Source organism: Salvia splendens, chromosome 19 (assembly GCF_004379255.2).
Source record: "Salvia splendens isolate huo1 chromosome 19, SspV2, whole genome shotgun sequence".
In the NCBI taxonomy this organism is placed as follows: Eukaryota; Viridiplantae; Streptophyta; class Magnoliopsida; order Lamiales; family Lamiaceae; genus Salvia; species Salvia splendens.
Window position 1 is genome coordinate 8,981,523 of NC_056050.1, and position 7,385 is coordinate 8,988,907.

Sequence of the window (7,385 nt, forward strand, 5' to 3'; positions counted from 1 at the left end):
TGTTTGGCTGACCAAACGATCTTATTTTAGCACAAATTGTTAACTGAGTGAAATTTTAAGTGTCTTCTGTGTTGTGTCAAAATTTCAGTCTCTTTTGAAAAAATATGAATTTATAGCGAATTTTTCAATTGAACTGCGCAGTCCAGCCAGAAATTGTGTTCCAACCAGTGAGTTTCATTTTTGTTTTGACTAGTCAAAAGATATGATTTTAGTGTGAAATTTTAACTGGATGAACCTTGATGTGTCTGCTGGGTGGTGACCAAATTTTAGCTTCATATGATATCGGACGGAAGTTTAATGATTTTTACAAAAACACTGCGTTGTTATGCCAGATTCATGTCTTGATTGAAATAGTCTTGTTGGCAAGTTTTGAATGAAATACATGATACATGTGTGAGTAAGAACTTATCCTATGATGTGAATGCGTTACACGTTGATGTATGCCAAAGGGTTCGTATCGTTTATGATGGTGAATGTTGGGATGGGCAATATGAGAAAATGATGCAAGGAACGATAGGGCATGCATGAGTAATGTGTTGATAGAAAACTGATTGTGTTGTATTATGTTGTTATGATGTTGATAAGGGTTGTTGTGCGTACGTGGGTACGAAGAGCAAGGATTTCAATAAAGTTGTGAACCGTGTTTGTAAGCAATCGAGGTGGGCTTTCTTTACTAAAACTCTTTTACGTTTCAAAAATGATTGTGGAGCTATAAGGGTGGTTTAAAGTGTTATGTTATGTCATGCCATGATTGTTTTGATGTTGAGATTTGTTGCCTGACGCCTAGTTCGTTTGAGCTTGCTCTATTAGGCTATAGGGCTATGTGTGAAAGGAATTCGGGTCTGAGTAGGGCCGCAAACCCTATCAAGCTGTGTACACTGGTGGGATCGGGAGCCGTCCTTGATAGTCGGATGGTCTCGTGGACGAATAGTGTGGCCACACTTTCGTCGCACTATGGTAAGAGGAGGTGGGCTTTCTCAGAATTTATTAGTGATTTTGCATATTCTTTCGAGACCTTCTTAAATGGAAATAGGATCACTCCAAGTACCCGCATGGTAACAATGATGAAAGTGTAGATAATACGATTTATGGAGGTCAATTTTATTGATGGGTTTTCATTTAAATGTTATCAATTAATTATTCAATAAATATTCTATTTTATGTTACTGTTATGACTCAATCATCTCGTTGTTATGTTCTTCGTTGTGTGTCATCCATCATCATTGTTTAAATCTTCAACTATGTTTTTTGCATATATTTGTAGCATAGAATTGTGATCAATCTCGAAACCAATATTAAAGACCGAACTGTTGAACCTGTCATTGTTAGCTTGTTATAGGTCATTGTAAGACATTTTTAGTTTGGTTTAGGTCATATGATAAAATCCGGATTTGAAAAATGTGGATGTCATTTTTAGATCATTTTAGGCCATGTTTACTATCATGACCTAAAACCGACTAAGAATGACCTCCATATTGTCTAAATAAAAATGACATATGGGTGTGGTTATGTGGTTATGCTGTGATAGCATATTTTATGACTCGTATATACCTTTTTTATGTTCTATTATGACTCCTTTTTACCGTTGCTATGTTGTGATGGATGATATGACATGAATATGCCATTATTATGGTATATAATTTATAAAAGAATGACTTGTATTTCAGTTTTTCAAGCCCCAGACATTTTCATATAACAATGACCCTTATAGATACAATTAATTTGTCACATTAATAACTAAAGCAAACTCACAATATCAAGATGCAATGAAGTTTTACTGAGGAATCAAACCATGTTCTCTTAAATTACATATAATAGAATGTCAAACATAAAATCCAATGACATATCTAAACTACAAAAAACAAGGTGATGAATGGAAAATTCTAAAGTCTCTCATTTCAATTGGTGAATAAAATAACCAATGTAACCGGCCATGAATATCTGCAGTGTCCGATGCTAGACCCTTTTCTGACAACGCCTTTTCCGTTGGCCCTAAAATCACAAAGTGGCCATCAAATCAATTTAGAGCATGGAAATACCTTGAATGAGTCTTTACTAACCGAACGTCAAAATACATCATAATAGTATCTAGATAATAATATGTAAAGTAATTCCAAAATATTTCATTTCTAATTACTACATTTCACATTTTCTGCTGTATACTTGCTCCCAACATTAGTAGTTTTAGTTGCTGCACACTTTGTTGATCCCTCCTTTTCTAGTGGCCATGATAGCACAAATAGGATACACATAACAACATATAAAGTACAATGAATACATACTCCAGCATAATTCGTAATAAAAGCATAGTAATATCTGAACAATTATATTAGAAAATAAATATGTCATATTTACATGCCTATTACGTCATTTAATATCAAAATGCAGGTCATTTCTGTATAAACTCGGTTACAACAACAAAACAATTTATTAACCTGATAAATATGTCATTTATTAGCAACAAATAGGTCATGGTTTTACTTACCATAGGAAATCAACATATTTACTGTACAGAAATGTGATTGTTCACAAAAAATCATTCAGAAAGCCCACAGTCACATAAAATTAAAAGTAATTTCATCAGATGTTCCTCAACCCTTCTTCTAAACCTGTTTATGTTCGAATTTCGAATTTCCAACTTATTCCAAAATAAGAATGACCGACAATGTCAACAAAAAAATTGTTTTCCGACAGCCGCAAAATCATATTCGTTGTATAACTGTTTGCATTCACAATCGATTAAATGTGACGATTTCTAGAGAGAATTCTTCCTAAAAAATACAGTTGACCACATAATACCTTTTGGATGGTCCTTTTTGGGTTCGCTTTTCTTCTTTCCAAGGCACGCGTTCATAAACTCCTCAAAAACATGAGAAACGAACTTCAGTTCACGCAGATTATAGCAAATCACAAAAATGCGCAACAAGAAAAACCTTTAACCTTTCCATCTTTGCTCTCGGTTTCAGACCCCCCGAGTTTCCACCATTGTTGTAGACGTCGTGAAATAGAAATCAGTGGAGAGTAATTGTTGAAAGAATAGGGTTTCAAAGCAGGGGCTAATCGTTCTCTTCAATTTCACTCCAACACGTATTAAGTTTTGATGATATATCTTTGTTGAATCCCATAAAATTCGCATAATAAATAAATTTAATCACTCCCATTAAATCTGCCCACTAAAAACGGAAACGACGGTTCCACTTATTTGCAATCCCGCAAATACCCTCATATGACCTAATCCGAACTTGTTATGACACAAAAGAAACAACTTTTACGTTAAATCGTAGCCCTTAAATAATAAATCGAACGGTTGATAATTTAAGCATTATGGTATACTTGATTATAAGTTGATAATTTATTTGGGGAAATTCAGAATTGTCAGTAATAGTAAAATGGAAAATGCAGGGTGGGTAATTCGTTTCACGTGTGTACTTTGAGGTCGAAGGGTTGCAACTCTATCGGATCTTGCTTTTCAATAAAACTGGATAAAAAGGAACTTCTCACCTCTCTTTTCTCCTTTTATGCATCCATAATTTTTCTTTCAGCTTCATTAAAAAAAAGTCTTTTAACTAATAATAATAATAATAATCCCTTCGTCTCATCTTGTGATAGTTGAGTTATATTGTCACGACCGCACTTTCTAAGGATAGGAAGCCCGGTTGATCGCGACTAGGGGAGGATGAAAGAAGCGGGGAAGAAAGGGGAAAATTGTGGCACAACTGAAACTTGAACTGAAATAACTCAAATAATATATATCAGAGTGCACGATACAAAGAGCGCAAACTCGACTTTTACATTGCAGCGGAAGAGTCAAGAGCAGATAACGTCGTGTATGGAGACACGTCGCATCTGAGTACTACTCTATCGAAGGATCTTCATCGTCTATGCTCAACACCGCCCGTCGTCATCACTGCTCAACCTGCACATTTTTAAAACATATGCAGGGCTGAGTACTTGGTGTACTCAGTGGACACGTGCCGAAATATATTTTACTGAAAAAATAGTTTTGTCAAGACACTCTTTGAGTGAACTCGGGGTTCTGAGTAAAAGATGAGAAAACACTAAATCATTTTCCTATTTTTTTATTAAAAACAATCTGCCGATCTATTTTCCTGGAACATATGCCGTATCTAAACTAACTCCTGGTGAAATGAATTCACAAAACTCCTAGTGAAACGAATTCACGAAACTCCTAGTGAAATAAATTTCACAAAACTCCTGAAATGAATTCACGAAACTCCTGGTGAAATAAATTCACGAAACTCCTGGTGAAATGAATTCACGAAACTCCTGGTGAAATAAATTTCACGAAACTCCTGGTGAAATGAATTCACGAAACTCCTGGTGAAATAAATTCACGAAACTCCTAGTGAAATGAATTCACGAAACTCCTGGTGAAATAAATTCACGAAACTCCTAGTGAAATGAATCACGAAACTCCTGTGAAATGAATCACGAAACTCCTGGTGAAATAAATTTCACAAAACTCCTGGTGAAATGAATTCACGAAACTCCTGGTGAAATAAATTCACGAAACTCCCGATGAAATAAATTCATGAAACTCCTGGTGAAATGAATTCACGAAACTCCTGGTGAAATAAATTCACGAAACTCCTAGTGAAATAAATGAATTCACGAAACTCCTGGTGAAATAAATTTCACCAAACTCCTGGTGAAATAAATTCACAAAACTCCTGGTGAAATGAATTTACGAAACTCCTGGTCTAGTAGGGATACTGCCCTTGCTAGACAATCAGATTGGCAAAGTTCAAAACAAAACATGGCTTGACATGACTTTCAAAACTTCTTTTTCCTCAAAACTATTCTTGAAGCATAAACTCATTTCTATCGGTCAAAGCCGAACTCAAATCATTCAAAACTTCTATTTCCTCGTAAATATATTTGGAACAAACTCATTTCTATCGGTCAAAACCGAACTCAAAACTTCAACAAAAGCTACACTTTATAAGCACTCGTAAAGCCACACATAACATCATATAATAACACCAAGCAAATAGCATTTTTCATAATACTTCACACTAAATAGCAAGCTTGCACTTAACATCGTATCTTAAATAGAAGCATACGAAAATACTTTTCATAAAAACTGTAAACATACTAAAAACAGAAAGCCTTAAAAATATCTTAGTTCGAAAGCCTACATAAAAACACTTTAGTTCGAAAGCCCACATAAAAACACTTTAGTTCGAAATCCCACATAAAAACACATTAGTTCGAAAGCCCACCTCGTTCGCTTAAAACTCATTAACTTGAATTTTCCTGACTCCACCCTTAACTCGCGGAGATAACCCTTTTTTTAAAAAAAAACAACACCACTTACTAACAAGACTTAAGAAAATTCTTAAACTTTTAATTAGAATTAGAATGCATGCCCTAATTAATCATGGCCCAAGAACTTAATTAGAATTCCAGCACAAAACCAAATTAATTTCAGCCCAAGCTCCCTCGCAAATTAATTCCATTTGGTCCTAACTTCAAATTCATATTCTCAGGCCCAACCAATGGAAACTCCTTGGCCCAATAAGAATTAGTAGGGCCCAACCAAAAATTTGGAAAAGAACCAAATATACTCCTTTCACCCGTCGGTATTCCTCCCTAATTCACCTCCTCCTTCCTCCATTTTTCTTCTCTTTCACAAAACCAAATTCCCAAACCACGTCCTCAATTTAGAGAGAACAGCAGCGGCGGTTCCTCCCCAAATTTTGCCCGCCGACGCTCCTCGTTTCCCCACCGATGAGTTAGCCAAAGCCGGCTTCTCCCACCTCCGTCGAGCCCGCTCGCCGACGAAGTCTCTGACAGAGAAGGCGTCGCCTTCTTCTCTCCCTTTTTTTTTCTGCGTTGCTCCCTGATGGCTACCGTTCCCGGTGGCTGCATGTCCCTCCTCCGGCGAAAGCGCATCTCCTTCGCCGTCTCTTCGCGATGGCACTAAAGTTTTCGGAGAGCAGCGCTGCTGTACGCGCCGCCTCGGGCCCGCTATCGCTGCTGCTATCGGCCTCTCTTTAAGCTAAGTCACCCTTCCCCTATTCCCCTTTCACCATTTCGTGATTTATTCCGAACTTGAGTTATGGCAGCATTGATTCATTGTAGGGTTTTGACTAAGTTGTTTTCTCAAGTTGTGATCTTGTTGGGGAGAGTTTGCTCTAAATTCGATTACCACTGGATGTTTATTGCTACTGGACTACTTGTGATGCTAATTTCCTCTACTGATTGTTGAGGCTAATTCTAAGTCCTCTTGAGTTGTTGTTCTCGATTGCCTACTGTGATTGTTCTACTGTGATGCAAGGGAGGGTGTTGAGGGAATTACCTTAGTTTGGATGGCTCCTTTGGTTTATGCGGCTGCCCTCCTTGCTCCTTCCTCTCTTGTTGCGCTTCTTGTGTCTTGTGAATATAGAGAGGTGTGAGGAAGGAGATGGTGGTGGGGCTGGTATTTATAGCCTAACTCCTTGGCATTTTGTGGCTAATTTGGGTTAAAGATTCTCTCTTCTTTTTGATTTTGGGCTTAAAGCTTCACTACTAAATTGGTGTAAGGCATTGGAGAGCTCCAATTTCTATTTTGAGGCTGCAGTGTTGGCTTCCTTTTTGAGTTTTGTGATGCTGTCGTTCATTCCTTATTGGTGATAATTTTGGGGAAGGAAGATCCTTCTCTTGGCTGTTCCTTGAGCCTCGATAAGGGCTCTATCCCTCCATCTCTTTTCGGCCTGTGGCTTGGTTTGCTTACTCTGGGACAGTTTGGCTTTGTCCCTAAATGGTGTAAGTTGAAAAGGGACAAAATGTGGCTATCATCACAGCTGGAAACCCTAGCCCCTTGGCTGCCTATTTCTCCCCTTCCTTAAATGAGCTTGTGTCTCTTTTCTCCCTTCTTATGTGACAAAAATTTTGATACCTTTTTGGTGTAATATTGTAGGTACACTAGCTGCCTCCTTGGAGCTTTATGGAAGCAAGAATTGAGAGGTAGGAGGAAGGAGAAAGGGAAAGGGTTCCCATACTAATTTAGCCAACTCCTAGTCTTGCTTAATAGAGTTGGTAGGATGAAAAGTGTCATGTAGGTGTGAGTGTTGTCTCTTTCACTTATGTAATTATCCATGTATTTCCAAATTGTACTATTAATAAAAGCATATCTCTTACTTTTATCCTTGAATGCATTTCCTTGCAACTTTATTTCCAAGTGTTTCTTCGTCCAATTTTTTTTTATACTCCCAAAATCTGTGCACGAAAACTCGGGGTGTTACATATATCCCTTTTGGCCGTCTGAATTTTATTCTATCGGCAACATTTCTGATCAATAAGAAAAAGAAAAGAAAACGGTGCAAGAGAAGGATTTGACCGGATGATGAATTTATTAGAAAAGTGAATGTAGATGCTCCTAC

The 7,385-nt window shown here is 37.3% G+C and overlaps 1 long non-coding RNA gene across 1 annotated transcript; it reads right to left on the reverse strand.

Annotated features, from left to right (window-relative positions):
- Positions 1 to 3,723: 3,723 nt before the first annotated feature.
- Positions 3,724 to 7,170, reverse strand: LOC121778374. The gene is made up of 2 exons (XR_006045665.1): positions 6,323 to 7,170; positions 3,724 to 3,916 (listed from the first exon to the last, which is right to left on the reverse strand). It is a non-coding gene; the product is annotated as an uncharacterized LOC121778374 (long non-coding RNA).
- Positions 7,171 to 7,385: the final 215 nt, after the last annotated feature.